The sequence below is a fragment of the Pinus tabuliformis genome, chromosome 8 (assembly GCF_031772625.1).
Source record: "Pinus tabuliformis cultivar Carrire ecotype Pingquan chromosome 8, CPIR1, whole genome shotgun sequence".
Taxonomy (NCBI): domain Eukaryota; kingdom Viridiplantae; phylum Streptophyta; class Pinopsida; order Pinales; family Pinaceae; genus Pinus; species Pinus tabuliformis.
The window spans coordinates 276,492,516-276,508,083 of NC_142294.1; positions in this window are offsets into that span (position 1 = coordinate 276,492,516).

Consider the following 15,568-nt stretch of genomic DNA (forward strand, 5'->3'; position numbering starts at 1 on the left):
GGGAATAAAAAAGGACCTATCCAGTTCATTTTTTTATTTCTCCGTTCATTATACTTCCTCATTCCATAATTCCATCCATTTTTCCACTCATTTAGCTTAGTTTGCAAGGGTTCCGTGTTTTATACATGATTCCCTGTGAACCTACAGGATTCCCTAAAAACCTACATGATGATCATGTAGGAATCATAGTGGCTTTGGAATCCTAAAGGAAGTAACCCTAGAGTAAGGGGATGACGTACCGTTTTGGGAAAATTTAGTGTTGCTTCAAACACCTAACCCTCTAGACCTAGTAGCTAGTCTAGAAACAATAGACAAAGTAATTCATTGCTTTTCCTATAGTTAACAGATAAGGGAAAGAAGAAAAAAGGTACCAACCTGTAGCTTTCACTCGATCCCTCTCTCCTTTGACCAATTTTGCCGCTCCTTTCCATACTTAACTTGCTTGGAAAGTACCTATGCACAAGCCAAGACAGAAACCCATCAAGGCATAGAATAATGATAATCTGTTAATTAAACATATCATAGAATCAAGAATATGATATACGATATTAGAATTCTTTATTAATAGAAGGAAATATTATAACCCATGTAGATGCATGATCAATTCAGTGTCATCCTTCCAGCTTCAAACCCTTCTCTCCTCATGAAGTACAATTTGACATCATCACAATACTCTTACAAATCTCATTCAAACAACATTTCCTTACCTCAAGAAATTCCAACCTAGACCAGCCTTTGAGCGCTTGGTCAATTTATAGCTGAATGGAGGAGGTTAAGCCATTAATGGCCTTCATGATTGCTTTTCCAAAATTGGGAAGTGGTTCCATGGAGGAAGGGATAATGGATTAAGGTTCATTCATCCTCTTCCTCATCCAAAAGTGACCTCCATCCATCTGGAAACTTTCAGAAGCATCCATTTGATAAGGGATCCAATGGATTCATTTTTTAAAATTCGATGAATCTCTCCCATTCATAGGTGAAACAAAGGCTAAGTGCAATGCATTGCACCTAGTTAGTGTAGTTGGATGCAATGCATTGCAACTTGAAGAAAGGGTCCCTACACTGATCTCTTTAGGGACAATTTTTGGATGAATGGTGACATGGAAACTCTTTGGAGACAAGCATGATGTAGGTTAAATTCATTAGGGAATGAAGACAACTGAATTAGGGATTGATGGACCCTAATAATACGGATCTAGAAGTTGGGGTTCATGTGCGGAAATTGACCTGTAACAGTTTCCCCCTAAAGCTTGAAGTCGAAAATAAACTTGTCGAGTGAGACGCTTTACCATTTGGAGAGAAGGTTTCAAAGTGGAAGGACACTTGCATCAGTTACAATACAAACATCATGATAATTTGATTTCTTCTCACAAACTAGCTGAGGGAAGGCATACCCATGCTCAGCATATAAACTTTCATTACATGTACAAATATAGTCGTCTATAGATATAGACCCATTGAATGGATGACCATGAATGTAAGGCCATTGTACATTTGATATAGTACTCCTGAAAATAGATACCATAGCCTGGATGGATGAAACTAGATCGCGGGTCTTCAATGTCATCCAATATTTTTCCCAAGTACAAGTCTAACCATGTGAATAGATTATATGAAGTCAAACATGGGGAGACATTTTCTGATTACCAGCCAATGATGTAAGTTGTTAACAGATGCAAGAGGAATCACTGATACTGATAATGACCCTCAAGGTATTGTAGTACATTTCGTAAGGTGTGAATAAATGATTTGATGTCAAACACCATATCAAGTCTTTAAGTCGAAGGCTAGCGATGTCAACCTATAGCTAGAAGCAAGAAACCTGCCATTGATGCATGCAAGCTTCAAGGTACTGAAGGGGTATTTCTAAGTCAACTTCTTGGATGATGTGCTGATGTCAACAAGAAGAGACTCATCATAAGAGGGCCTTGATGTATCCCACATCAACAACATGAAATGAGGCAAATGATTTTGGAGATGAAAAATCGACTAACGACACAAGGTTCAGGAATGGTAGGCATGGAAATGAAGGTTTACTGTATTGTAAAGGATGAAGTTTTGAACTGAATGACTTCTCTTGAACATATCGGTGACACTGAAGTGAATTTGTAGCATTGACCCAAAACAAAGTGATGGATGGTATGATAGACCAATGGTATGATAACCATAAACCTAAATGACCCAACCCACATAGTCACGGTAATGAGGTGAAAGTGTCATGTTCAAGAGCGACCTGCTATCATAAAGTTTTCTTGGCATTTTCCCACTTTCCCCGGTAATTTCTGACCAATACCTCTTTAGTTTTTATCAAGCTTGAGGAGGATAACATATGCTTGTTGTATAATTCCACCCTTTGGGTGAATCCATCGCTATTTGATGTTTTAACGAGTCTAGCAAAGGTGAAACTAGGTCTTGTCTAGATGGACAAGTTTTTCGCTATTTGACACTTTTAACGAGTTTAACAACAAAGACAACTCAGTCCTTTCCACATTTAGAGAGTTTCAAAAGGGACTAAAAGGAAACTCCATATGTTCTTTTTTGTAAATTTGTCTCTCAATTCCAAAAAATCATAAAAAAAATACAAGAGAGAACCTATTGATCATGTTTTATCAACGAGTACCTTTTTCGTAGTTAATCTATCTCAGCCTGAAGAAGGGGTAAAACTATACTGAGTAGATATCGATTCTAATCTGTTAACGAGCTAGAAATGACAAATGCTCAACAATATTTTCATGTTTAGAGAGTCTGAAAAGAAGTTAAATAGGACTCCATTTTGAGGAACGAGTGGTGTCTAGGGTAGCAATTGGTTTCGATGATTTTGGAACTTCTCAAAACATGTTGATTTATGTGAAGAGGCTAGCTAGTAAGACCACTCATTGCAACTGTTCCTCAAAAAGGGTAAAACAAGCAAGTGAAAGTGTATGATCAGCCAAAGGGATGGTGGTGATGGAATGAAAACAACCAAGGATCATCTAACAAAAAAGGCTGATAGAATGGCAATCAAAAGGGTTAAAATGGGAATGGGTTCCTTTTTACACAAGCTTGAACCATAGGGAACTATGCTTGGATTTAGTTTCATGTTTACACAAGATTGAAATGAAAAACATACTTGGATTCAGTTTCATTTTTACACAAGATTAAAATGAAAAACTATGATTGGATTCAATTTACATGCCCCCAACATGATGAAAGGGAAAATCTCCTGTAACCAGATGGAAGTCACTGCGGTGAAGCAGGATGGTTATCGAACACCTATTTTGCTTCATCTAGATAGCCAAAGGTAAATGGGGTGGTTCCCTTCACATAACCTACAAGCAAATGTAACTCTACCACTAGGTGCATGCCCCACAAGATTCATTACATTCATCTAAGTAGACTACTCATGGCTATCAAGTGGATGGAATGAAGGCTCTTTTATGGAATGAAGTGAAAGACTCGATTGGGATTTATGAGTTCTAATAAAAGACTCGACTTAGAACTTTCCTCCATGGGACCTTGTTTCATTTTTCAATGAGCTTGACACAAGGCAAGGAACTCTGCTCAGATTCCTTGTTTCATTTTCTAACGAGCTTGACACAAGACAAGGAACTATGCTCATACTCCTTGTTTCATTTTTTAATGAGGTTGACACAAGACAATGAACTGTCCTCGAACCCCTTGTTTCATTTTTTAACTAGGTTGACACAAGACAACAAACTTTCCTCCAACCCCTTGTTTCATTTTTTAACGAGGCTGACATAAGACAACTAACTATCCTCAGGGGAGTTGTTCCATTTTATAATGAGGTTGACACAGTAAAAGAACTATCCCCATATTCCTTGTTTCATTTTTTAACGAGGTTGACACAAGACAAGGAACTCTCCCCGTAGACCTATTTCATTATTTAATGAGGTTGACACAGTAAAAGAACTATCCTCGAAGACACAAGACAACGAACTCTCCTCGTATTCCTTATTTCATTTTTTTAACGAGGTTGACACAAGACAACGAACTATCCTCATATACCCTCGTTTCATTTCTTAACGAGGTTGAATCAAGACAACGAACTATCCTCAAACCCCTTTTTGGATCAAAACTCATAAGTAGTCATGAAGGAGAGATCTGGTTCCAATGCGCCGAGTACATGATGTACAACATCACTAAATTGATCGTCAGTTGATGTAGGTATGGAACAAGTTGCCACATAATTAACTCGTGGTGAGGATGTTACCATTGGTACAAAAGGACCACTTAGGGAAGTTGGGTGAGTAGGAGCTATATTTGGACTGCGAAATGAAAGCTGGTCAACGGTGAAAATTATGCCTTCATGTAGGAAACAAATCACTCGAAAGAGTGTTGAAACAATAGCTCCCATGTCATAAATATAGTCGTGCCCAGGAAGAAAATTGTAATCTAAAGGGGTTGGGAAAGCCATCACATTCATATAAATGGCTTCTCCTCCCAAAGTAATAGGTAACTAAGGGAGGATCCCTAATGGTTGATTGGTTCCTCTATTAAAAGCCAAAAAATTGTGGGTAACTCACACAAGAAACAACGAACCAAGCACTTGCCAAGTAGTTGAGGAAAGGATACTTACTGATGTGCCTTCTTCTATAATAGTGCCAGATACAATCACATTACAAACTTATACTATGATCTAGAAAGGCACATAAGAAGGAAGGCGAAATCCTACTAATCGATTCCAATCAAAGGAAGTGACTAGACTACTTAGAGGGGGTACCGTAGAAAGAGGGGAATTAACCCCTTGAGTTACAAGAGTGGAAGGATTTTCCTGCTGTCTTGATGGAACCAGATAATTTCCTCCAAGCTCATTATAATCTAAAGAAATGAAAAGAACTTGAGTGGTATCATTTTCACTCTCTTCGGGAAAGGTACGTTTAGCTGAAGGTGGAATCGTGTCAACTGTTGCCTTGACCTGTTGATTTAGGTGAGGTGTAGACTAATAGGATTCACTTTCAGAGAGAGTGGTTTCAACCGACGGTTGATTTTGGTCCGTCAATTCATCAACTAGCAAAGGATTAAGGGATAGTTTCCTATAACTATATGGATGTCATTGCAGTGAAGTAGGACAATTATCCGACAATCTTTTGGCTTCATCTAGATAGGGACAAAGGTGAATGGGGTGATTCCCTTCACATAACCTACATGGAAACTTAACTTCACCCTTCTTTCCATGAACTTTACTAGCACTAGTTGATGGTGTGTCACCAACATGATCTCTGGATGTTGATGAGATAGGATGATGTGAATGGGAAGACCATTCTTCTAAGATCTGAGGAATATCAGGAAAATTTCGAAGAAGATGGTCTCCTGCACAAAGTTTGCATGGATATCGAACTTTGTGAGGCCTGACGGATGGTTTCTCATCAGATGTTTCATTCAAAGAAATGGTTGCTTTGTTGCCCCTATACTAAATTTGCTTCTTCTTCTTCTTTGCCACTTGTTAACTAGTACCAATACTTTCACCAGGTGAAGAGGAAGAAAGGGAGGAAGAAGGCAAAGTTTCAACTTTAGGATCAACTAGAGGTTGATTTTGTCCAGTTGGAGGCATACTCGATTGCGGAGAAATCATGACATTTGGAACCAAGGAGCCTGAAAACAACCATACTAGCAAGCCAATGGTAAATCCTGGAAGGGAAAATGTAGACATATATGGAGCACAAATATTTCCAAATGGAGGAAAAGGACTAGGATTCCCATCAAAAGGAATTCCTTGATTGGTCTAAGGAGTCACAATATAATCCAGCTGACCTAACAATAATAATATAAAGCCACAAAAATAACAATAGAGGGATTCTATGGGGCACAGAAATAACAATAAGGGGGTAATAGGGGCACAACAATATAAATAAGGGGTATAACTATAATAGTAATGGGGTAATCACTAGTATTATAGGGACCCAACGTGCCCCTCTCCTTCAAAAAAGTGTTGTCCTCAACGCTTGAGTAATGCTGGATACTTCTGCATAAAATTTTCATCCTCCCATGTGGAATCTTCGGCGGATAAGTTCTTCCACTTGATAAGATACTCTGAAATTGATCGATTTCGTAGCTGTCGAGTTCTTGTTTCTGTGACTGCTTCCGGTTCCAATATAATTTTTCCTTCCTCGTCAAGTTCTGGCAATATTGTTTGAATTGGGAGCTTGTCGCCTATAACCTTCTTTAAACATGAAACATGGAAAACTAGGTGCAATCGAGAAGCTGCAGGAAGCTCCAATTTGTATGCCATAGTACCAATCTTTTGCAACGCCTTGTACGGACCATAATACTTTCGTGATAGTTTATTATCCTTCTTAGCTTGCTTTAGGGACATTTTCTTATATGGTTGTAGCCGTAGGAATACCCAATACCCTACATCAAAACTTCTTTCACTGCGATGTTGATCTGCCTGTTGTTTCATTCTATTTTGTGCCAACATGAGGTTATCCTTTAAGAGTTGGAGGACTTGTTGTTGATGTTCGATGTGATGTTCCACTGCCTGAACCTTAGAATTTTCTCTTAAATATGATGTGATGGATGGTGGTTGATACCCATAAAGTGCCATAAATGGGGTCATGTTTGTTGCTGTATGGAAGGAAGTGTTATACCTCCATTCAGCCAGAGGCAACCATTTGACCCATTGTGTCTGTTTATCAGATACAAAGCAACGAAGATATCCTTCCAAACATTTTTTTACTATCTCAGTTTGCTCATTAGATTGAGGATGATAAGATGAGCTATGAGCTAACTGATTACCAACACAAGAAAATAATTCTGTCCAAACATTTCCAGTGAAAATGGGATCCCTGTCACTTACAATAATCTTTGGGTTTCCATGTAGCTTTTGAACTGTTTCCATAAATGCAGTAGAAACTGTACTGGCTTTAAATGGGTTTGATAATGCACAAAAGTGTGCATACTTGGTAAGTCTGTCAACTACCACCATGATGACACTCTTTCCCTCATACTTGGGTAAACCTGTGATAAAATCCATTGAAACCTCCTCCCAACGTTGGCTTGGAATGGATAAAGGTTGTAATAAACCCGGTGTCTTAATTGTTTCAACTTTATTTTGTTGGAAAACCAAACATTCCACCACAAACTTTTGAATATCTGATTTAAGGCCATCCCAAAAAAATTCCTTCTTAACCCTGTGGTAAGTTTTTAAAAATCATGAGTGCCCTCCTAAGGGAGAAGTGTGCAATTCCATAAGAATCTTTTGTTTTAGCTGGGAATTCTTACAGAGGTATAAGCCATCTTTGTACCATAACGAACCATTTTTCCAGCTAAATGTATCAGAAGTACTGGAATCTTGTTGTAGGTTTCGAATAAGTGCCCACACTTCTTCGTCATTCTTCCATTCCTCCCTTGCTTCGTTTATCCAATCTAGTTGGATAATAGAAATGGCACACAACAATACTTCCACATCCTCATCCTTTCTTAAGAGTGCATCTGCCACCACATTTTGCTTCCCTTTTTTGTAGATGATTTCAAAGTCATAACCCAACATCTTTGTGACCCACTTTTGTTGCTCTTCAGAGGATAATCTTTGTTCCAAAAAGTATTTAAGGCTATCATGATCCGTTTTTACCTTGAAGTGTCTTCCCATTAGGTAGGGTCGCCATTTCTGAAGTGCATGGAGTATTGCCAACATTTCCTTCTCATAAATAGCTTTGCTTAAAAACTTTCCCTTGATTGGACGACTTTCAAAAGCAATGGGTCTTTCATCTTGCATTAGAACAGCACCCATTCCATTTCCTGAAGCATCACATTCCACAATAAAGGTTTTTGTGAATTCCGGTGTAGCTAAGACCAGTGCTTGGCACATTGCCTCTTTAAGATGTTCAAAGGCCTTTGTTGCTTCCGGAGTCCATGAAAATGAATCTTTATTCAATAATGTTGTTAGAGGTGCTGCTATTCTCCCATAATTCTTAACAAACTTGCGATAATACCCTGTCAACCCAAGAAATCCTCGCAGATGCTTTATGGATGTGGGGATTTTCCATTCCTTAAAGGCTTTAATTTTGCTAGGGTCTACCTTAACTCCTTCATGAGATACAATATGACCCAAATATTCCACCTCCTGGACTCCAAAGAAACATTTGGATCTTTTTGCATATAATTGTTTCTCCTCCAATAGTTGTAGCACCCTGTCAACATGTTCAACATGATCCTTCCAATACTTGCTGTAGATTAGTATATCATCAAAAAATACTAACACAAATTTTCTAAGGAATGGTTTGAAAATTGAATTCATCAAACCTTGAAATGTTGAAGGTGCATTGGTAAGGCCAAAAGGCATGACCAAAAATTCATAATGACCCTCATGAGTTCTAAATTCCGTTTTCGGAATGTCTTCAATCTTCATTGTGATTTGATGATATCCCGAACGAAGATCCAACTTGGTGAAGTAAATTTGATCCATGCAATTCATCCAGTAATTCATCAATGACAGGAATGGGGAACTTATCTTTAATAGTGAGCTTGTTGAGCTCCCTATAAGCCGGACACATGCGCCATGATCCATCCTTCTTGTGCACCAATACTACTGGAGCTGAGAAAGAACTTTGGCTTGGTTGAATTATACCAGCCTCTAGCATTTCTGCAACCATACGTTCAATTTCACCTTTTTGGACATAGGGATATCTGTACGGCCTGATGTTTGGAGGAACACTTCCTGGAATCAGATGAATAGCATGATCATGATCACGCATAGGTGGGAGACCTTTGGGAGTCTCAAATACCTTGGAATGATTGTCGAGGACTTTTTGGAGATCTGGAGCAATAGATGATTCTAATGTGGAAACATCTAGCGAACATAATTGTGCAATTACACCTCTTTGCTCCTTTTTTAGAAGCTTAGTCATGTCATTAGAGCTGATTATCTTTCCTGGTTTCCATGCAATACCCCTTAATTCAACTTCCTTTCCTTCCACAGAAAATTTCATGAAAAGTTCTTGAAAATTAAAAGCTATTGTACCCAAGGATTGTAGCCATTGGACTCCTAGTACAACATCGGCACCTCCCATTGGAATGGAAAGCATTGGGCTAGTCAATACATATTCTCCCATGGATAGCTTGATATTATGGCACTTTCCAGAGCAATTTATTGTTCCTCCATTTGCAATCATCACTTGACACTCTGGTGCTGGATAGAGGAAGCAATTCAATTCTTTTGCTACCCTACAATGAATAAAATTGTGGGTGCTTCCTGAATCAATCAACACTATTACCTTTTTCTTCTTGATTTGTCCTTCTATCTTGATGGTTTGAGGAGTGGTAATTCCCACCAATGCATTACAAAATATGGTCAGATTTATTTGTTCTTCATCTAGGCTTTGTTCCTGGAATATATCCTCTTCTTTTGACCTTTCTTGCTCCTTTTCTTCTTCCTCTTCACAATCTATGTAGAATAATTTCTTCTCAGCACACTTATGACCTTTTGTGAATTTGCTATCACAATTGTAACAAAGCCCTTTTGCTCTTTTTTCTTCCAATTGTTGTGGTGTCAACCTTGTAGGTTGTGGAAGACTAGGGGGAACAACACTTCCGTCTTTATAGTTGTGAGTGGTATGCTTCCTAGTTGCCATAATTTTGCTTTCCATTTTTCTTGCTAACCTGAATGCCTTCTCTAATGAATCATGTTCCCAAAGGCGAACATCATATTGGATATTATCCTTTAAAGACCCTCTGAACACATCAATCCTATGCTCCTCTGGAATATCTTTTACCCTTATGTTCAATTTTTGGAACTCCTCAATGTGCTCCATTATTGAACCCTATTGTTTGAGACTTATCAATTGGCTAAAAAAAGTGTTGCTTTTTGTGTCCTCATAATGTGCTATCAATTCTTCCGTAAAAATTGCCCAAGTGATAAATTACTTACGAGAACAAAGCCATTGATACCATACAAACTGATTTGGTTCTAAATATACAGTTGCCATACGTACCTTTTGTGCGTTTTGCACATTATTGAGGTCGAAGAATTGCTCCATCTGTAATATCCATGTGGCGGGATCCTTACCATCAAACTTCCTCATATCGATTTTTGGAATATGGTGATTGTTCGATCCAACATTAGCGTCTATGGAATCATGATTAACATTTCTTTTATTCTCATCATGAGTTTCCTTTACTACCTTTTCACCATTAGTAAGTATTTCTTGTAGAAATTTTGTCAAATCTGTCTTCAAATCTGCCACGCCTGTCTTCAAATTTGTGTTCAAATCTATCTTCAAATTGTCCATCTAAGCTTCCACGCCTTTTATCTTAGCATCTGTTAACTTTTGTGAGCGTGACATTTGTTGCACTTGTTCTTGTAATTTTGATATATCATGTAGCATTTCTTCCTCTTCTTCATGAGTCATGCTAGAGCTTTCAGGTTCCTTACTAGGTGTTTGCATTTTCTTTCCTTGGGGCATCAGTTACCGATAATAATGCTCTACTATGCCCTTTGAATTCCTTCAAAATAAATTTTCAAACCAAGCTTAAGCAAAAATTTAAAAAAATCTACACACCTTTTTTCACTTTGTAGAAGCTTGATATTGCCTCTGATGTATCTCTGTACTTTCCAATCATCTAGTTCTGAATTTGTGACCTGTAGTAGCTCTCTATGTCCTCTTTCCAATGCCACCAGTCTGATCCAAATTGGATTCTCCAAGAAAGACTTATGCACAATCTCCCAAGATGACCTGATTATAGACCTTTCGAGAAGAGCGAAGTTGTATGAAGTGCCACGTGTACAATTTTCTATATTTGGTTCTGAAAATGATATACAAGAAACTACGGTCTGTCCTCTTTCTGTACCTTCTTACGAGTATTCAATCTGATTCCCAGAGAGACAGTTATGACAATTGTCCCCAGGTCACCTGTTTTGAATGTAATTTAGGAGTCCGCAAAAAGACCAACTTCCTCAGATCATATCTCCGAAAATATCTTCCGAAAATCTCTGAAATTTGGAACCAAGGTTCAGTGCGATTTCGTCTCAAATGGGTTTTTTTTGCAACTTCTGAAACGTTACAGAAAAGAAGTTATAGTGAAAATTCCACGATCACCTGTTTGGAGCAGCGAAACCCTAGAATCCAAAGCTCTGATACCAAATGTTATGAAACCAGCTCAAGAAAAGATAGAAAAGATATATCAACGCCTTAGAATTCACCCTCTTTGATGGGGAAACCTCCTTTACATTACATAAATGAAAAATTCGTGGATGATACAAATGACAAAACATCCTTTCTATATATAGGAGTCTAAGGAGTCACAATATAATCCAGCCGACCTAACAATAATAATATAAAGCCACAAAAATAACAATAGAGGGATTCTATGGGGCACAGAAATAACAATAAGGGGGTAATAGGGGCACAACAATATAAATAAGGGGTATAACTCTAATAGTAATGGGTTAATCACTAGTATTATAGGGACCCAACATAAAGAGTCGAAAAGGAACGAAAGTGGCTGCTCTGGATATTGTAGACAAGGGGGTTTACCAAACAAATCGCAAAACTGCAATATACACCTTGGTGATAAATGAAAGAGAAATTACCAAGGACTTTACATACGATAGTCAATATTCCTAAATGTTGTGTTCGGTACATTGCGATCGGTAAGGTGATAGACTCGACTTCCTAGGGATAAAGGATTTCAACCTATTGGTGTCTCCCACTATATACTCGATTGTACAGGGAGCACAAGTCTTTACTAGCACTTATTGAATCAGGGAGGTGGAATCACCCAACCTCAACCACTAGGTTTAAAGACACCGAAAGACATCTCTAGCCTAGACCACTAGATGTTTTCGTTAAGTTCCAATGCGTTATTAGATTAATTGATGTTAATTTTAGGTTGAAGTTGCTTAAAATTTTCCTTTGAGGGTTCACCACGAGATGTTTTCCAAAATTCCTAATAATGCAACTAGAATGGGAAGCACTCTTTCCATTTGTTTTTAACAATGAAAATCCTAGCTATGAGGGATAGATCATACATGTACTTTTTGAACAAGCAGCAAAGAGCACAAACCAATGAAATTCCCTAAACCATTCCTTTCAAGAATTCACAAACTTTAATATGCACATTGCATGTATTTTTTATTTTTAGTTTCTCTTAATGTGAATGATGCACTAAGAAAAACTAATGCAAAAATGATTCAAAACTCTTTTCATAAAAGATGACGATTTGCAACAATTTCTTTTAAAAGGGAAAGGAAGATTGTACGACACTTTCGATTTTATAAGAAATGAATATTTTCAACACTTTAAATGAAAATAAAAATCAAATGCACAAATAAGTCAATTGATTATTTATGAAGGAAGATTTTACGACACTTCATCTTTCGAAGAAAATGATGATTTTAAGACACTTTTCTATCAAAAAAACAATCTATTATATTCTAACTTTGACTATAGATTGATAATGACAAAGAAAACATTAGAGAAGCATTAATCAATCCAATCAAAGTAGGGTTGGCTGGCTAAGGAGATGAAAAGACTGTTTTCAGAGACAAGACATCATTGATATTCAACAAGCAAGCAATCAGAAGAATTTTGGCAAAAATTCTATCCAAAGGTTAGAATTTAACCTAAGGTTGATCAACGCAGGTCAAAGAGGGGCTAACTGCGCTGCATTGCACTGTCTCCCACTAAAAAATACGCTTATTTCAATGAGTTGAAAAATGATTCGTGCAGGTCAAAGAGGGCCAGTCTGCATTGATTACCACAGGCCAAAGAGGGAAAAATTGCACTGATTAAAATATTCCTTTGTTAATCAACATAGGTCAAAGAAGGCCTAAGTTTGATGCATCATGCTGTCTCTAAGGCTAGCCTACATTGATTTCTGTGAGGCCATTCAAGAGTTATCTAATCTCAAATTTTGAAAAAAATTCAATGCAAGAGGCTAAATTACAACAAGTAAAGTATGTCCAAGGTGTCTAAGGAAATGATAAGCTACTAAAATGGATAGGATCTCTTCCCTAGTAGAGTCGCCAATTTATTTTGGGTAAATTTAGTGTTTCTTCAAATGTCTAACCCTCTAGACCTATTAGCTAGTCTAGAAACAATAAACAAAGTAATTCATTGCCTTTCCTATAGTTAATAGATATGAGAAAGAAGAACAGAGGTACCAACCTATAGCTTTCACTCAATCCCTCTCTCCTTTGACCGATTTTGCCACTCCTTTCCGTACTTAACTCGCTTGGAAAGTACCTATGCACAAGCCAAGGGAAAAATCCATCAAAGCATACAATAATGATGATTTGTTAACTAAACATATCATAGAATCAAGAATATGATATACATCTATGAACACATGAATGGAAAAATCTTAGAATTCTTTATTAATAGAAGGAAAGATTACAACACATGTAGATTCATTCTCGATTCAGTGTCATCCTTCAAGCTTCAAACCATTCTCTCCTCATGAAGCACAATTCGACATCATCACAATACTCTTACAAATATCATTCAAACATCATTTCCTTAGCTCAAGAAATTCCAACCTACACCAGCCTTTGAGTGCTTGGTCAATTTATAGCTGAATGGAGGAGGTTAAGCTGTTAATGGCCTTCATGAATGGTTTTCGAAAATTGGGAAGTGGTTCCATGGAGGAAGGGATAATGGATTAAGGTTCATTCATCCTCTTCCTCATCCAAAAGTGAGCTCGATCCATCTAGAAACTTCCAGAAGCATCCATTGGATGAGGAATCCGATGGATTCATTTTAAAAATTCAATGAATCTCACTCATCGTAGGTGAAACAAAGGCTAAGTGTGATGCATTGCACCCAGTCAATGTAGTTGGCCGCAATACATTGCAGCCTCACAAAAGGCTCCCTATGCTGATCTCTTTAGGGACATTTTTTGGATGAATCGTGACATGGAAACTCTTGGGAGGCAAGCATGATGTAGGCTAATTTCATTAGGGAATGAAAAAAACTGAATTAGGGATTTATGGACCCTAATAGTACAGATCTGTAAGCTGGGGTTGATGTGCCCAAATTATCCTATAACATGTACCCATGTCAAAAAATAAATTTCTACTTCACCATCTCATCGCCATACCTCTCTCCACCATGCTCACCCTTGCATTGATCCAAAAAAAAGTTAGTTTCAAAAATTACAGTTTTCAAAAAAAGAAAAAAACAGAGAAAAGAGGATGAAGACAGAGAATAAGGGGACAACACTTGAAGGATATATTCTTCATTCACAATTCCCTAGACCCCTTCTCTACCCATGATAGCCATCCTCATCCTCAAGAAGTAGAAAATAATTAAAAATATGAGGAAGAAGTAGCTACACGACATCCTGTACGAAATCTCATAGCAGCCTATCCCACAAAACAAAAAATCATAGGTTACAGTCAGCTTCAAGCATGGAGATCCAGATGTCACAAAAGCTCCTCTAGTGCTTAGAAAAAACATTAATATCATCAGCATCAACACCCAGTACCTGCACATTAAAGAAAAACATCGGAGGAAAATAATAATAAAGAAAAAGAGAGGAGAAAAACACATGCAGCTAGTACACAACAAGGACTTCATTCCTCAACAAAAAACATCAAGGCATCATTACCACAGGTAAGTATCTTGTTTCCACTCTCTCATTAGCATAATACGATCAAACATGTCAAAATTGTGAAAGAGTTTTTTTATAAGCTAAAGGTGGCTAGTTAACTTGGTCACCTTCGCTCAGTCAATCATGAGAAGATAGTTAGTCCTTATGCACATGGAAACATTCAAGTCAAGGAAAAGGATATATGAGGTTAGAAGTGGTTAAACTATGGATTCCCAAGGTGGGATTTGATTACGAGTTGAGGAGAATGATGATGTGGTAGTGGGACCGATGGCCCAAAAATAGATATTCATACCTCGGTTGCTAGCACACCACCCGACTCAAATCGCCCATATGAGGAAATAAACGTTGACCCCCATGCACATTCACATTCTTGAGGCTACACACTAGAAAAGTCATTTTCAACCCTCAAGAAGTCTATAGGAAAGGGAAATTTTGTTTTTTTCCCTATGCAGGAGCACTTATAGGATCCTACAAGAGATCCTACGGGATATAGAACAACACCTACATGATTGGAAGTGAGCAGTTCTACAAGAGAAAAAAGAGAGGTTGGATTGATCAAATAGTGATAAGGAGGTAGGATCTATACTTTCCCACAATTTCCAAGTGAAAAGAATATAGAAAAGCCTTATATTATGTTGAAAAGGATTGCAGTCTAGAGGAATTGTACACACAAAATTTTCATTTAAAATTCTTCATTCATTAAATTTGGTATCAGACATATACAACCCTCCATCTATCAAATAAAATGACAGGGGGATTTAATAAGAGGGAACCCATCAAGATAGGGAGGATTCATCAACACCCTCCTATACTACAGATATTAACAAGGCACAATTCGATGGGTTTATTTGAGCAATTGAGGGGATATGATGATGAAATAGCTAGATATTTTTCTATCTCCCTCACTCCACTGGATAGGACCCATGAGATTGTTGTGGTTAAAGGCCTCTCTATAGAACTCACCCCTAAAATCATAGGCAGAAACACCACCCTTCCTTTAGGGATGCCTTGGAGAAAGGAG